The sequence below is a fragment of the Rhyacophila brunnea genome, unplaced genomic scaffold, assembly GCF_057557595.1.
Source record: "Rhyacophila brunnea isolate RB1 unplaced genomic scaffold, BYU_Rbru_1.0 scaffold_19, whole genome shotgun sequence".
Classification (NCBI taxonomy): Eukaryota; Metazoa; Arthropoda; class Insecta; order Trichoptera; family Rhyacophilidae; genus Rhyacophila; species Rhyacophila brunnea.
In genome coordinates this window covers 2,872,431-2,885,370 of record NW_028232848.1, presented here as the reverse complement: position 1 = coordinate 2,885,370, position 12,940 = coordinate 2,872,431, and the positions used below count along the sequence as shown (strand labels likewise).

General features: G+C 34.8%; 1 protein-coding gene across 1 annotated transcript in view; it reads left to right on the top strand.

Annotated features, from left to right (window-relative positions):
- Ptpmeg2 (Protein tyrosine phosphatase Meg2) overlaps positions 1 to 12,940 on the top strand; it is a 339,596-nt gene that overhangs the window by 143,730 nt on the left and 182,926 nt on the right. The gene's annotated exons all lie outside the window — the stretch shown is intronic.

The window sequence follows — 12,940 nt, the reverse complement described above, 5'->3', positions numbered from 1 at the left end:
TACAAAAGTTTACCGTGGAGTTCTTTTTAATTAAAATAGTAAATATTGAATATAAAAAACATAATTTGGAAACACCTCCGATATACTATATTCCTAGGTAGGTAGGTACAAGAAAAAAATCTTTTTTGCAAAAAAAAAAATAAGGCAACTACGGAACTTGAACCTGTAACCACTAGATTCGCGACAAAGGATCGTCACGTACGACACTGGAATGCACCTATCTTCCGTGCGTCCAAGACTTTCCATATTGTTGATACCTTTCCATCTGAAAAGCGCAAGCCCTTGCTCATTTGACGCAACCAGTGATCTATCTTCTCTATTTATATGACGTAGAGGGCTGTTGTATTACTCATAGAACTAATCGAAGTAGATACAAATAGTTTTGAAACGCTTTTGTCTCGTCTAAAACATTTCATTTGGTTGGCCTATTTATGTTTTATACACGTACATATTATTTCATAGATCGACTGTCCGACCTTCCTGAATAGCATTAAATCAACCCAAGTTTCGTATCGTAGATAAACGCTACAGTCTATTAACTTCGATATAAACTTTCATAGCTGTTTGACATTAATATTTATTTAAGACCCTTGACCTTCGGCTATTAACCAGGTTTATTTGTTTTCGCTTGACTGATTTTTCAAGTTTATGGGTTTTCTTTATTTTTACGCCGCGATAACCTACTTTCTACAATCTGCACAATATGGCCTAATCACTAATGTTTAGATGGTAATGTACTTTTTCATGGGCATCTGACTTCTCAACAAATCGTTTAATACTTTTTATTGTAAACACATAAACATAGTATGGAAACTGTTTGCCAATATTGTTTTTTTATGTATTTCACCGCGGATGAAAAACCTGTGCAAATCCACTGACACACAGGAAAGTTTCGTCATATTTTCCAGATTGTGGTACTGTTTCGTCGGAAGTATTGAAGCATGGTTTCAAACAAACGTATAATTGTGCAGCGGCAAAAGTTTACAAACAACTGTGTAGTCTGTTTGCGTGCAGATGTGTATTGGTCTAGACTAGGATTAATACTTTAACAGAGGGGAATGGGACAACTGGGCGTCAGGACTGTTGGACGCTGCATTGTCGAATGAAATAAATAGAAGTTCGTTACTATTTATATACGAGGAATTTTAATCAGTCTCTATCTACTACTTGGTAGTTTTTTTTATTGCTGATTAAGAATTATCATGCCTGAGGCTTTATATAAAAATAAAAGAACTCTCTTCTCATTATAACTTACCATATGCATAATTAAATCATTGTTTACGTGTGCATATTTAAATTCTAACCAAGTTTTAAACAATAATATTATAATTTTAATGTAAATAATAATATAAAATATATATTTTTAAAATATCCATCACGAACTTTATTTTTGAATTTCTTTCGATTGCGTGGTGGCCAGTTGTCCCGGCGCTGAATCGTCCTAGACCCCAACAGAACGTAAGTCTTATGCTGGACCTTCACAATGGCACATGTCAGGCGTACGTGGTCACGTGGTGCTCACCATTGTGGGAGGGCGACATGAGTGTGGGCAAATGTATGCCGTCTATCGACACAGTGTCGGTGTTTCAGCACGCATCAAACGCCATCTACATTTGACTTGCTTATTGGGATCACTGTGAATTGCAGTGAAATTGGAATTGTTGAATTGAAGTTAAGTGGAATTTCGGTATCTAGCGTTGTTAATGCTGCTGTATATGTCTGCTGAGATGTGCAATCAGACCGCAGAAACATCATCCTGGTGATAACACTTTCATGTTAGTAGGCTGGGTTGTAGCTATGTTATAAAATAATGAATATGGCCGCTATCGACCTGTGCGCATACATGCCGTATAATAATATGTAATGATTATAGACGCCGGTTATAAAACTATTTATTCACTATGGAAATGGGCGGTGGACCCGAAGGCTCGGCAGCCTTCCGCCCGGCTGTCAGCGGTGAACCGCCGGAGCGTGATCGTCATCGTCATCATCATCCGCTCCACTGGACCAAAATCACCAAGTGGAACATACCCGGGCTTCTCCAGATCTAGAGGTCCTCCCCCACCATTGTCGCCTCGGCTCGATCGTCGTGAAATAAACACGCTCCGCCGAGCTGTAAGTCATCTAGTATATTACGGAAGTTGCTCGGATGGATTAGCATTGACGGTATTGACACGGATTATGGCCTAAACAGGGTGAAACAAAAATAAATCTCAAAACCTGTGTTTGAAAAATTTTGAAAATCGCTATTTCGACCATGCTTAAACAGATGACTGTAGAACTATTTTCGTTAACAATAATAATTTATTACAAATCAAAAGTAAAACATAGCCTATTCAATGGTTTAACTGAAACGTGAGATTGGCTTTTGTGATGAAACATAATAATTATTAGTGTCTTCAATTATTATAAAACGCTAGTAAATAAATTGACATGGGATATGCGACAAATATTATCCTAAACTGTAAAAATATGTATTTTTTTGTATGAAGTGTCTAAATATTGTAAATTTACAACAAAACAATGTTTTAATTATTTACCGACTCAACATTCACAAAATTTATTTATTTATACTCATAAATAATACTTACATAAATATAGCCTCAAATCTTAATGAATAATCATAATAATAAATTGTGTTGCATCGGCCCGCGCAACTTCCGTCACACGCCAAAGGCGTTACATCGGCGTCACACGCCAAAAATACACTCCGATCTGTTTTCCCAAACGCACCAAAAGAACTTCAAAAACACTTAGGTCCTATTTATTACAATAAATCGAACGTACCTAAATATTCTTCGTGATGTCTTCGGACAGTATTCTTTTCTTTTTACTAACTTTAATAAACCAATACTATAATATCTAACGTCCAATAATGAATTATTTTTTCTCTTTTTGTTACAGGTAAGCCAGATAATAAATATTAGACAATAAAAGGAAAAAGATTCGATATCCATAATGTCAAGGTAAGCAGTTTGTAATGAGTATAAACTATGCAAAATTAGGAAGTTGCTATGGGGTAGCATCATTTTTGTTTTTAGTGGTTTTTAATATTTTAATTTTATGGCAACTCTTTTCGGGTTAAACTTGGTCCTCCGAATCAGACTGTTACATTCCGTTGGAGTCTCCGTCTTCCTTCGCAAATCGTTTACCCTCAGCATTCTATTTATTGTGACACTGATCAATCCACCGAGGTTGAACTCTCCGACAGTGATAGCCCGAATACCGAAAAAGATAAAATGTTAGATGTTTTTGTGGTTCGCTCGCTATTAGCACCAAGCATACAGCAACGCACATGGCGAGGAAGAGAATGTATCCACTTTAAATGGTCTTGCTTGATTCCAAATGGATACGTCTGTGTCGACGTACGCTTACTTGATTCCAAATGCATCCGATTAGAGTCTGCAATAGTATTTTTTATCCAATTGGGGATTCTAATCGGGTGCATTTGGAATCGAGTAAGACCTGCGTCGACGCACACTACCTGTAGTGTCGTGTGTCTGGGCCCTTAGCCTTGCGTTTTTCTTGGGCTTAGAAGTATTACACAATCATCATTAGCGCGAGTCGATCCGAAACTCGTGTATGACATGCGGGTGTTTGTTTACGATTTTTTGTGATTATTTTTATAGATTTATAGGCAGATACTGTCTTTTCTACTTTCTTGTTATACTGGTTATTATTTTGTAATTAAGTCATTTTTATAATTTTGTATTAATTATGTATTATGGCGTATTGGCCAAACGCTGTAATGCCGTAATACTCTTTCTAAATAAATAAATTATTAAGTTTATAAAAATAATAATTGTATTAAAAACTGTTTTCTCTATACGCACCCTCAGTCCTGGAAAATGCATGGAGTTTTTGACTCTAAATTGTTTACTTATGTACGGATTTTGCGATGTATGTTCATCTAAAACCTAACTAATGGTTTGCTATCTGCTCATAATATAATATTATTTAAGTCTACACATTTATCTGTTTCTAGAATTAACTGATTGAGCGAATCTAAAATTGCGTTGAAATAAATGATTGCCGTTTATGAAGTTGATTTTACAAAGAAAACGTTAATTTGAAACGATTAAGCTTTTTCTGCTTCACGAACATAATATATTTCGGTTCCGTCTAAGTAGAGAAAGGCTTTCTTAGACCTCTTTGAGATTATGTAAATTTATTTTAATTCAAAATGAGTGAACTATCGTAGTATATTCTTGGGTTTTCACCGTGTCTCCTTCTTCCTTCTTTACTCGACGTTTCGGGCTCGTTGCAGAGGCCATTATCAAGAGATATGTTTTATGATGAAATGTAGTGTATGTATGTGAATGTAAACGTTGCTCTAAGAAAGTCATATACTACGATAAAAAACAACCGTGAAAGCCTCAAACATTATATGAGTGAACTATTTCAGTCTGTTTCCTCGCTCCAATTTCATCAATCGAGGCACGTGCCACTAATGTTTACCGTCGAGAAAAACTCTAATTATATTCGCAAAGGTAAAGAGAGTCACTGCGTACAGCTTCGTACCTTGCGTAAGGTTTGTTTCACCGGGACGCCGCCCCCAAGGGCTCGTAAGTTCTCGCTAACGATCGTCTTTTGTTATCGTTTTTCCCCGTAATTTTCCCAGCCATGCCAAATGTTTTTTTTTGTTATGCTCGGTATTTTCCTTGCATAGTTACAACGTATTGCAACGTCTACTACTTCCATTATTTTTTCGTTGTATTCAAAGCTTGTATCGGATTTATTTGAATTGTATTTGTATAATATATTTACTATGGTCTGAACCCCCAAACACAGATATTCAAATAAATATGGCGAAATACTTACTAAATCTGACTATATTCCAACTGTTACTGAATTGTGGATTATAATGGTAATGCTAGTTATGCATATCGGCAGGACCGGTTTCGTCCGCTTCAAAAGGACACTGTCACCTGGTAATTCATAATATTCAAAAGTACACATATTTTTTATATGTACTTATTGACAAATTTGATAAAACAAAATTATTTTAGAAAATCTATATTTAAAAGTGAATCAATTGTATTTATCGAAAAACATTATTATAATCGCATTTAGGGGCGGTTCTCGTGGTGCAGTGCGTAAGGCGCTTTCATTCCATCCTGGAGCTACGGATTCGATTCCCGGTTAGGACACAATAATATATTTATGTGATTTTCCCAAAGCCTGGGTGTTTGTGATTGTTTAAATCACCAACAACTACCTTGTACGAAAAAGCAAGGGTAAAACAATAAAAAAAATCGCATTTAGGTTCTTTACTTAAAAAGTGAATTTTAATATTTCAATAATGAAAACATTCTAGTAATTCAATACATGATGAGGAATTGGACCATTAAACGGAAGGGCGAATGACCAACAGTATCTGTTTTCTTATTAAAAAAGAAATATCTTAATTATATGAAGGTCATATTATTATGCTCAGCTTAGACTCTTTGATGGACGAAAATGGTAATTTGCTTACCTAGATTGCTACACATATAATGCAGTAGCGAAGGGTGTAGGTAGGTTATTAAGATCCGCCATCAACAGTGCACAATAAACATTGTTAGTCATAAATTTTTGTTTTTATTGAACTATGAATACAATTTACAGATGGTATTCGTTAGTTTTTAAAAATCAATTGATCCTGCTCTAAACCAAACCATAATAGTTTGGTATATTTTGGGTCATACGATAAAAATGTGCACACTTTTTCATTCATACTTATTTGTTTTCGTTGGAATAAGAATACATATTACACATATTGTTAGCTCATTTTTTTAAAATTCATTAAGCCCTTCATAAATTAAAATAAAATAGATAAACAAATATTATTCTATCTATAAAATATCAAAGTTATGTATGATTTAATTGCATAATTTTAGATATTTTATAGATAGATTAGTATTTTTTGACTATTATATATTATGGCTTGGTTTTTGCAGGGTTTAATTGAATTTTAAAAACTAACTAACACCATCTGTAAATTGTAGTTTTATTTCAATGAAAACAGATGCGAATGACTGACAAAGTTTAGTGTGCACTATTTATGGCGGGTCTTAGCCTACCTCCACCCTTCGCCACTGATATAATGTGAAGGCTTGTCTCTATAACACCCTCTACCAGTCTTAAAAAATCAGACAATGACACCAAGGTCGGTTTTAATATTTGTTTACTTTGATGGCCTTGTAAACACGTGAAATTTTCCACCTCAATAAAGGCTCTTTAGCACTTAATAAAATCGATTATACTGTTCGGCTGTGAAGAATAAGTAATTGAAGTTATACCTCTTTAGGCGCGTTTGGAAAATCAGATCAGAGTGTATTTTTGGGGTGTGAAATCGCACTCGATTGGATTCGAACCACGATTGTTCGTTTATCAGCCGAACGCACCGCCTTTACGCCACTGTATGATAGTGCAATCGTGACGATTATACAGTATAATATTATAGTTTAGAATTTTTTCGTTACCTAGGCAGCGAATTTATTATTATATGTACGAAGAATTGTTCCGTTGCCTAGGAAACGAATGTATTATTGTTGGCCAAAATAAAATAAAAACAAAGAGAAATAATTAAATAGTTAATTTAGTGATATAAGTTAATGTGTCTAGAAATAAACCAGCGGCACTCCGAAGAGCGGCCCTCCTTTATTCTAGTTTTTATTGATATGGGGCTATTAAAACGTCATTTCTATATTATATCATACTTTATTATTCAACAGATCTAAAACATGACGTCTCGCGCAATGATGTGATCATAGCCGACCATAGTGACCATATAATAAGGAGTATGAATTATTTTGCTTGGTGTTTGCTGTTTGAATATTTTTGGTAGATGTGAATTTTGACTAACGCGGTGTGGGATTATTTTATTTTGTTACGCCAAAGAAGTATAACTTCTAACGCGCGTACATAAGTACACACACCGATATTTTTTTTTTGTTTCACTGAACTAGTTTCCAACCGCAAGGAAAACAATGCTGCGACGTATCATCTTAATTTTCTGTTTAATAGCGTAGTTGGCTCTACGTTCCGGCAGCCTTTTGCCAAGCAGTTTTACAGAACTCGAAACTTTTTCAACGCGATTAAAATAAATTACTCGTTTTGCATGCGCAACTAGACGTTTTATCTCTTTTTTCGGTATTCCTGTCTGTTTTCCGCGATGTGAAAGAATGAAAACTTGTGTTATTATTTAAGTATACATAGTAAAATTTATCCGTGGAAATTTTAGTATTCAGCGTATTAGCATGTATTTCAGTTGTATTTATATTATTATTATACAATTCGCGAAACAATAATATGACGATTGATCACTCCAGCGATTTCCTATCAAGATTCTGCGAGCTCGTGTCCGGGTACCGCAATAACTTCATTATTTTATTTATATTCTACGAAAATTATATAATTTGCCAAATACATCTGGCTGTAGGTGTGTATTATAAATTGACCGACTTGCTTAACTAGATGGACATGTAGATATTGGAACTGCTATTACGTATGCATCTATTACACCAACGTTACCAACATAATCCAACAATAGCTTCAATTAATTTGGTACATTTCACGAAAACAACACATGCGTACCTACGATTACACATATATTGTAAAAAAAAAACACAGTGTCAAAACTAGACGTGCACGTACTAATGACTAGCACGTAGCCTAATTCTGTAGTTATTTAAGCCTAATGCTCTATTTTTGTAAAAGACGTAATTTTTTTTTAAATATGCATTCATTTAGGTGCGCCGATCCGATAGTCTCGTTGTCTAAACCCCCCCGACTGTCGTGATGACACAAAACGCCCGAGTTCGAATCGCGGCGCGGTTGTGTATTACTTTTCTGCCTGGTGTCTTTTTTCCACTATTTTGTGTTCAGTAAAGTACTGCAAACATGGCTGTCATAGGACTTTTTTCAGTTATCTACCCCAGTCGACCTACATTCAACAAGCACCATTCGCCACCGTTGTTAATTCCCAGTATGGTGGTAATCTTTATACCCATGTTGAACCTAATATGTCAGCCCGTTCTCTTGAGATGTTGCAAAATATTTGAAGATTTTTTCTAACCAAAAGAATCCAAGCAATCACTAGATTAATCATTGTCAACCAGATTATTTCCATCAGCCTAATAGGTATATAGATATTAATTAAAACTTGCCTATTCAATACAAAATAGGTGTATCAATTCGCTACCCCACACCATAGTAACGCGAGCTTAAAATGCCGAAATGTTTCAACGTAGTGTCCTTTGAGATTCATGTTTGTAAAGTTTCTACTTACTTTATGTTTTCTTGAGATAGTAATATATATATACGTTAGGAATATATATATATATTCTACCGTCTTGGAGACGTCGTTTCAGACTCAAAAGCATTCTGCAAATCCCCACGTAAACCCACGCTCTATTGCAAGTCTTCACTATTGCATGGTATCGATAAGTACCTTGTACGTACCGCCTCGTCAATTGGTATGTACATCTTTATTAATTTTTTTTACAGAAAAGGTTCTGCAGATAGCTTATTTAAATATATCTTGAGAAATCTTTCGAACCTGAACTGCGTGGATCGTAAATTTAAAATGTAATCGTGGGTTATAATCAATTACCCATAGTAAGCATTACAAACATCTCACCGATGAATGACGATATTGTGTTGCTTACTCCGTTCCTCGCGTACTTTGGGTACCACTGGATGTCGGCGTCTGATATATTCTTCGAGCAATGTTGCCTGCCCATCTCCACTTACAGATATTGACACATTTTGTTTGCTTCCTTATCCATTTATTTAATTTTTTGTACATTGAGATTTATATCACCTGTGTTGGTCGATTTTGTTAAATATCCAGTAGAGTTTTCGTGATTGTCATTTTACGAGAAATTTCATTGCTACCCAATGGAAGAATCCTGTTAATATCCGACATAAATAGTGCACAATAAACTTTGCCAGTCAAACGTATTTGTTTTAATTGAACTAAGACTACAATAGGGTTTGTTATCCAAGTCATTGTAGATAATAATCGTAAGATATTATAGATAGAATATTTTTTATCGATTATCTTTTAGTTTAGGCAGGTTTAATGAATTTTATAAACCATCAGTAGTATGTAATCTTAATTCAACGAAAACTAATAAGTATGACTGAAAAGGTATGAACTATTATTGTCGAATCGCTCATAGCATTCATAAACTATTATGGTTGATTTAGATAGGGTTTAATTGAATTATAAAAACTAACCAGCAAAATCTGCAAATTGCATTCTTAATTCTATTAAAACAAATAAGTATGACTGACAAAGTTTAGTGTGCACTATTTATGTCGAATTTTAATAGCCTACCTCCACCCCTCGCCACTGCTACCCATGCTCTGGATTCTGGAACCAAACACACGTGATTTTGTCAGACACGAAATAAATGCTCACTTTATATTATGTACAATTCTCTCCAAAATGCCCACATGTAATTTCATAAAAGATTGCAATGAATTTTGAGAAAATTTCTAGATTAGTGTATGCCTGGTGGCAGTGGCGAAGGCTCCATACTAGGCGATTATTTAAAGCCTACCTTCTAAGAGAAATATAGATTTTCAAGTATTTAAATTAAAATAAATAAAGAAATGTGAATTAATGGAGAAATAATCCCATGTCTATTTTATATGGCCCGTCACTTACGTGACGTCAGTCATGTCTGGAAATTTGTATGGACTTTTCTAAGCGATAGGCGAACAGCCTAAACTCTGTATGTATATGTTTATTGTCGATGACTGCCGTTTTAAGCTAATAATAAATTAGATGATTTAAAAAAAAATTCTATTAGGTTCAATCAGATATACACTTAATTAAATAAAAAAAATTGTATCTCGTGATTATTATTTAAGTTTAGACAAAAATAATTTGTATCATGTTATCATGCAGTTATTTTTGTCAGATCAAACGCGAGTGTAATCTCGTATTATCTTCTTATTTCCCGTAAGTATATCTGATAAGTGTGTTCTTTTTCTTGGCTCTCCACTGCCTACCTTTTTCCAAAAGTCACCCTTCGCCACTACCTGGTAGTAAACCGAACGTTGTCCTGTAGGTATAACGTTATATCCGACAATTCAATATTATGGTAATAGAGGTTGGGACAACATCCATTATTCATGATGACACCCCGCCCGATGAGGTGTACCTGTTTTTTTTTTATTATTTTATTTTCCTCCGCGTGCTTACAAAGAGTACGTTTTTTTGCGGTCGGTCGGTCGCCCCGTAAAAATAGCCCGGCGTTTTCTCTGCCGTCTCATCGCCTCGCCTTTATTTTCGCTCTACTTGGAAAACTCAAATAACTGCGGTGCCCACGCGGATCGATCCGTCGACTAATATTAGTCTCATGAAATGGCCAATATGTCAATATTAATTTATTAACTGTGATCTGACTGTTTTCATATTTATTATCATTATCGTGAATGTCTTAGCTAATTGGTCACGATCAATAAATAGATACCTATCAGTTTCTAAGATATAGGGATGCTGGTGGCTGCCTAATACGTTTCCGAAATTCTAATACACTACCATAATATAACACATTAATAATACAGATTAATCAGTTTCAGTAATATGTATGTTTTAAATTTAAACCAACCCACCCGTCTGCGATCGTTACAAAGTTATGTCCATATAGTGGCCCCCTATCATATCTGATCCCTCAATGTCAACGACAAAGCACCATAATTAACACATTATTGCGTAATTATTATACTTCCGTCGCATATACGGCCTATTCATATTATATAGATCAATAAACCGTTAAAAATAGTGCCAATTTGTAGTACGTAGTAAAACTGGAAGTTAAATTAATGGAAATTTAAACAGCTTGATGTTCGTTCATTCGACAGTGTTTTGAATTAAGCTCTATCGAGCCAATTGCAAACATATTATAAAAAAAAATACAATTTTATACCGAATTAGCTAAAACGTGTCATCATCAGCTTATTTCAATCCACTGCGGGATGGATGCCTAATCAAGCGCTTTTCGCGTAATTCCACTGAACCCTTGATATTTGGTTAATCCAGCGTACCTCGAGGCATCTTTCCGGACGCCTTATAAAACCCTAGAAAAGAGTCAATCCCGCTTTCGTGATTCTCAACTGATACAAAATATACAATCTTACAGGTGTTCATAAGTTTTAAGTTTCATATTTATTGATTATAGGTATATACCTGAAACAATACCTGAATACACAATTCTATGTTCAAAAAATAACTAGCTTTTCGTAATATATCAATGTAATTATAGTTAAAGCTAGATGTAATAAATATTTATAATCTAATGTAGTGTAAGTTACGAGGAACACGAAATCTAAAAGCAACTTCAATAATTCATTGATATTCTCATATAGTATGTAAATTATACTTCTGTATAATATTATATACTGTGGTACGTTACAGTTTGGAAAGGTACACCGATAAGCTTTTGTGTCGTAAAAATAGTTTATTAATCAGTGATTGCCGCAGTGTTGCTAACCGTTTATTTATAGTATTATAAGTAAATCTGAATATAAGAGTAAACTTTCAATATGCTGGTCAAAAAACCTAAAATAAGGTTTCGCAATCAGTTGTAGTCTACGCTGGTTAAATCCATGCTTTTAATGGTGGTCTAGAATGTTGTAAGTTTGTGAAACGTTGGTCTACGGTAAAAGCGGTCAGAAAATAATACTGTTTCTAAACTTAAGCACTGATTCAATTATTATTATTCTGCCTCTCCACTTGGCTGCTAACACAGTGAATGGGGATGCCAATCACACTCTTCCTCCTTGGAAACAAATGGTTTTTTTTTAATCGTGTTACTTCAGTTTTGTTACTTGGCGACTAGTCTGCTAGAAGATAGTGGAATCAATAGTAATAGATCCCGATACCGAATTTTGACCTTCACCCGTCGCGAAATGCTGGAATTCGAGAATCGGGCTTTGGATTCCATATCATTTTCATAATATAATACAAGGCGGTCATAACTGCAAACACATATTGTGTGGTAGGGAGTTAGAATCACTGAACAATCAAACTTCATTAATATTACGTATGAAAATCTAAGACAAAAGTGGATAGGTACTACCTATAAATCAATATCCGTCAGTAAGAAGTTTGAAACAATGAACGATAAAGATACATTGCATTCCAGTCGTTTGGATTTGATAAGAAGAACGGTGCGATAAAGCAAATCTTTATCAAACGCATTGTCAAACATTCATTATGCTGCTTATTAATACTTGATAAGAATTCAAATATAGGCTCAAAGCTGCGGGGCTACAACAACTTTGTATATTTTAATGATTTTGAATCATTGGCATAACAACGTATTTTAATGCCCCCCTTTCCCATTGCCCAAGCAAGGCGTATATACGCGGTCACCATAGTGTGGAGCGCGACATACGCGTTGGCCGGCAAATGTTGGCACCATTTCAACGCAATGTCGGTATTTTATACACATCAAAGGGCGGCAACATACGCGAAGCTTGGGCCAAAGTGAAGGGGGCATAATAATAGAAAATTTGTACCTAATATCTCAATAAACCAGTGTACGACCAAAACATACAAAATATATTGGATTTAACCACAGCTTCAGGCATACTTCATTGCGCAAGCGTGCCACGTGCTGCACTCAACATTGTTAGATCTCTTATAATTAATTACCTAAATGTAACACCTCGAAATTGGTTTCTTTTTTACTTGGAAAAAAATGTTAAAAATCCCTACTTAGTCGCATATCATAGTGTGATTTTATCAACAGATTATTTTAATTTTAATATTATCTCAGCAAGTACTTCCGCGAAATCTGGTTGCGTGGAAAATTCATCATTTTTCTTTTTATTATATTTTAAACATACGCTGCTTTGAGGCATGCAATATAACGTCGAAATGAAAACTTTATACCGAAGACGGCTTAGCTATTTTCATTATTTTTATACCACGTTTTCA